This window comes from Aphis gossypii, chromosome 1, assembly GCF_020184175.1.
Source record: "Aphis gossypii isolate Hap1 chromosome 1, ASM2018417v2, whole genome shotgun sequence".
Classification (NCBI taxonomy): domain Eukaryota; kingdom Metazoa; phylum Arthropoda; class Insecta; order Hemiptera; family Aphididae; genus Aphis; species Aphis gossypii.
Genome location: NC_065530.1, coordinates 5400736 through 5406771, shown reverse-complemented (window position 1 = coordinate 5406771; position 6036 = coordinate 5400736).

The following is a 6036-nucleotide window of genomic DNA, read 5'->3' as shown; positions in this document are numbered from 1 at the left end:
TAATATATTAATCAGATTCATTTTTAATGCAAACTCTAATTTATTATCCTACTACATCGCTTAAAAAAAAGGATGTCATTCATTTTATTATTCATGATGTTTTTGGTACCTACCTAACAAAAAATATGAACAATTTAAACACTGGTTGTTTTAACTGCATTTATTAGCAGACAATAAGTATTGTGCTTCAAAAAATGTTTAAAAAAAACTGCATATAGGTAGCACATATTATTTAACTAATAAAAAATTATTCGACCACTGTGGTTCACCTTTAACTAAATATTGGTTTTTAATATTTAATGTACTATTTTTTTATTATTAGCATTGCTTTTAAAGAAATTACTGTTACTGCTGAAAAAGAAACTATAGTTCAACGACATGAAATATTCGATTCTACTGTACTTAACTATACTCTGCTATACTCCTCTACTGTACTACAAAAATTAAATTAGATTACATTGTAAACAAAACCATGTCTGATAGAATCAAGAAAGTATTTGAAACATAATAATACGTGTAAGTTTGAGGGTAACTGAAATTTGGAAATGGACAAAAATATTTGAACAACATGTAGCGTTGTAAAAATTAATAAATAGACGTTCTAGTATAATTTTACGTCTAAGTTTAAAATATTTTAATACAATTAACATAAATAATAGAATACTGCATATTTACGCTCCAAATAGCTTAAACCATACTCGTATGATTGGTTTTAAATAACTATACAATCTCAAAACAACATTATAAATTACAAATGAAACAATTTTATAATTCATTATTAAGAATAATGATATTTATAAGCTAGTAATTGGTTAAGAAATTCACCCAGTATCTAAACTATATATAAGTTCATATCATAATATGACGACAAAATTTGGCCAAGTTGTCCATGAAAAATTGTTTGTGTACCTACCTATTATTATTTTTTCATAACATCGTCAAAGTACTTTACATTGAAATATAATAACTGATTAGTCATCGTAGATAATAATTACCACTAATTAAGATTACTGTGCAGTCAACGCAATTTTCTCTTGGTTAATAATTATTTATATTTATAACTTATACAAGTTTCATACACAATTTAATATTTATTTTATAAAATAAACCACTCGAAAATACAAAAGTTTAAAAAGAGGCTAACTGATAATCATTTATTACGTCCATACTACGTTATTGAATACGACCTAAATTAGATCTTACTCACGCAGTTATTATATTCTCTCGTTATTCATTTAATTTATTATGATGATTTTTATTAATAGCCAATAAAATAAGTATAATTATCTGAAATAGAATACATTTAACTATTTAGTTATTAAACTTCGGTTTTAGAAAAATATCTTGTTTTTGGATATAAAAATTGTATTAGTATATTTATTAGATTTTGAACTTTAAATTTGGAAAATGTATAGTTTTATTAAAATATACTATATAAAATTATTTCAAACTTAACTAGAAAAAAAAATACAAAACTAATGAGCGTCTGACAATTGTCAATAATATATATATATATAGTATTACAAATCAAAATAAGTGATGTTGTAGATGAGTAATGAGTATTTCTAGATAATTTAAAAAATAAATGAATAAAGATTAGCATAATACTTTATGATAAAAATCTAGAAATGTATTGTATTGAGTGTATTCAAGAGTTTGGGTACGATTATTATTTTACAGTTTTACTTTTTACTAGTCATGATGCTATATCTCTGTTTTACATTAAACGACTGAAACATCCACGAGCCAGAACGTAGCACGGGACAAATTTCCGCACCACTGTATATTAGTCAAGCATTTTTATCACGCGTCTCTCACTGGCAACAATATATTTACATTTTACAATAACGAGTGGCGTCGTGACTCGTCGCCGAGTTTTCGAACTAATATAACAGCGTGTGTTGGACTTTTCAGTTTGCGGTGAATACGAACAGCGGGGAGATAAAGCAAAAGTGTTATCCGAAAAAAAATCATATATATTGGTCTTTACAAAGACTAAAAATTTATTTATATTGTTTGGTATAGTGTTATAATAATAATATAAAATAAAATAAACACAAAATGATATTATTTTAATACTTTATATGTTTTTCATGCTATTATAATTTATAATTTATCATTCATATAACATTATTTTTATAGTTAATACGTATAGAAAAATACGTACATCATCAAGAAGAATAAAATACCACAAAAGATCAATATTAGTTGAATGATTGTCTAAGAATTATTTTGAAAAAATTCACCATTTACTTAAAATATAACCATTTAATTATCTTAAAAATGTATTTTAAAGATATTTATATTACCTATACTAATATGTCTTGCTGCATATAAATTATTATTTACTTTTTAAGATGCTTAACATTTGGATTGTCATCATAATACATTTTTTCACTACATTAAATGATGACGAGCTTGATTACTATAATATAAGATAAATGTCATTAATTAACATTAGGGAAAATAGCCTATAAGATATTAAGATTTGCATATATTTTTTCTATATACATTTATGACTAGGTGAGATCTATTCTATAGATTTACAAATTTATATTTAATACTATAGTTTTGCATATTTTAGTATTTTTTTAGCACTTTATTTATTTTTATCGTTTTTTATTCATATAATCATAAATGCATATTTAGCAAAATTATATTGTTTTTAATATAATTTAACGTTGGTAACAACTGATATTAACTGGGATATATTAATTGGTTTCTATTTAAAAATGTAAGTAATTAATTTAGCAGTTGTAGAGTTTTAACATTTAATATATATATAAAATATAAATATTTATTTGATCAAATGCTATTAAGAATAGAATCTATCTAATCATTTAATCGCGTAAAGATATATAACTGCCTGTCTAACCTTTCGCAAATACAATTTTTCATGGAATTAATTTTTTTATAGTTTAAATATTTATAGAATTGTATATGCACTCAATTTTCCTGCGTATGAAACGATAATAAAATCAATAAAAATATGATAATTTACATAGATAGTGGATTCTAGAAGTATACCAACAGAATCCGATGTATTTATTACATGTCACGTAATTGTTACGATGATTATTCGGTGGAATTAAAAGATGGACCAGCAAAAAATGAAACCAATTAAGAACAAAATAAGTAATAACCACTGATTATTATTGTATTTGCAGTTATTTATAATTTAATAGAATCATTAATAGACATACAAATATTTCAACATAATAATTTATTTATTTTGTAATTATAATATTATTTGAGTTGAAGTATCAATAAATTTATATTTTAATAAATTATTAAAAGAACATTGTACTCATATGCACTATTTTTGTTTTACTAACGAATGCCACAACTAATTTGAGTTCAACAGAATCCATTTTATGCTGTTTGTTTAATGGTAGAGTAAATTGACTCGTTGTTCAACTTTAAGGTAATAATATTATCTAAGAGGCCAACATATAGGTTTTTATCGATATTTTAGTTTTTAACTAAGTTATAGCTAGCTATGTAAAATATTAAAACTTTAAAACACTCATAACTAATTTTAAAATTAAAATTTTAATAAAAGCCTACGATTCCTTAGATAATATTTTTACATTTAAGTTTGATCAAGGTCAACTGACTCTAATATTTAAGTTAACAGCATAAAATGGATTCTGCTGAAACGCAAATTTGCTATATTATTGTATATTAGTAAAACAGACAAGACGTCATGTAGGTACGATGTCCTTTAAGTGGTACCGGGAAAAAACCGACACATGTAGCTAAATTGCCTATTCATTGCGCCGTGTTACCATCATTTTGAAATAATAAACTTATCTGTAGATTGAATGTGTACTTGTTATAGCCTGTAGGATTACCAACTTGGTATAGCTTAAGAATATGATATTACACCATCATGTGTTCATAAAAACTGTAATAGAAATTTATTTTCTATTGTATAATGTACAATAATATATTATTATGTGTTAAAACTTAAAATAAAATATACCAAAATGTTTTAATTTATTAAAATGTAAAAAATAAAATTAATGATTAAAATATCATTAAAAAAAGTAATAGTGAACAATTTTTGAGAAAAAAATTATTGAAAAGGTGTAAAAACTTCAAGATGGATGATGCAACACATAAGGAAAAACTGTTACTAGCTACCAGTTGGGTTATTCAATACAAAATTGTGAAAAAAACTATAGTACCAAAGGGATATAATACGGAATTTTCTTGTACTTTTTTAAAATTCCATTTTCAAGGTCACCGTCAATATTTATTGTAATTCGAAGCGGATGATAATAATAATATACTATACGTCATTTAAAGTATAATGGGTGTGAGAGACGCTCGCGCACGTATTAATAAAAATAATGACAAATCGAGCGCATTTTTTTACGGCTTCCGTTTTCTCAATATAATGGCAACGGCGGTGGTTTGGAGATGACGAAGATGATAATAACAACAATGATAATTTATCATATATTCGTCGGAAAGAAATCGTTTAGTGTCTCGGGAGAATAAAAAAATAAAATAAAAATGTACATCCTCGTACAGGTTAAGGCAGTTAAGGCGCGCGAGAATCGCGAAGAAAGCGCTTTAACGCTAGGCCTGCCGCCGGGTTTAAGTACCGCGTTTTGTCGCCATCATTTTTCAATATTTTAAATGTTGTCTTTGGAATATATGTGCGCGCGTGCGTGTGTACAATATAATACACCCGAGTTTTACTGGGTTTTTATACGAAACGGCCCAGAGATGATAAATCGTGATCGTACGTCATATTATTTCACACTACTCGCACGATGAAAACGAGCTTTTACTTGTTGTTATGTCGTCTCTAGCGTCGTCATTTTAGTTTAGTTTAGTTTTTTTTTTATTTTTACGAGATGTCTTGCCCCACTACGCGTTATGTGCGTTGGAAAGAATCCTCCACCAACCCGCCATTAGGTGACACTTTTTCTCCGAGTGTATGCTGCAGGTACACAATATTCTATTTGTCACAGAAAATATACTAAACTAACTTCCGACGTAGATATATTGTTATACGAAATTCAATGCGTTAACAAAACATGCCAGCAATATCGGTTTTCGTATACGTCAATTTTATAATATACACAGAGTGATTTTCCAAGCATACTCGCACCCATATTATTCACTTAATAATAAATTATTTTAATTTTGTTTTTTAAAATGTTTATACATACTTAGGTCTTTAAACATGCTATAAATTTATATTTTACAAATTCCTATTTTTTTTTTTTTTGTACTTGTTAAGAGTTGTCCTGTTGCAATGCAAATTTATGCTTACCAAATACAAACACCTCACTTTTACTGTAAATTATTTAGTTTAATTTTTTTGAATATTTTGATTTATTTAATTGAAAATTTGAACAATGAACAGCTCAATTATTTATATTAAGAATATAAGTTTGACCATAAGGTTAAGAGTTTAATATAAAAAATAAATTCTTTAAGTAATATAAAATAATATATTATTGACTAATTATTTATAACTAACAATGTATAGTGACATAAAAAAAGCGTTTGACAGTATTGATGATTCGTCTATTTTGTTATATTTTTATAACAAATTCTATGGTTCAATTTTTTAGAATTGTAATAAATTTTGCTTAGTTATTTAAATTAAACGTAATCAGAACCGATTGTTATGGATAATTGCATATATAGCAAATAAAATGAACGCAGCTCTCGAACATTTGACAATCTACTTTGATATTGAATTACTTGCACAGAAAAGACAATTTAATGAATTGCTTTTGTTCTAAAAGCTACTTAATTTTAAAATTGTATAATGAACTATATATTTAATATATTATATTATATTGTTAGTAATTATTTGATTATATACATCATATAATAATGTATAGTATTTACATATATACTATACTATGCCACTTAAAGTCATAAATAATGAATTGCTTAAAAAACATAAAAAAAAGATAAATCAACAAAATAATAGAAAAGTATTACAAATTATTATACACCAAACTGTTTTAATTATTCTTCTGATTTAATGATATTAGAATCGATGAA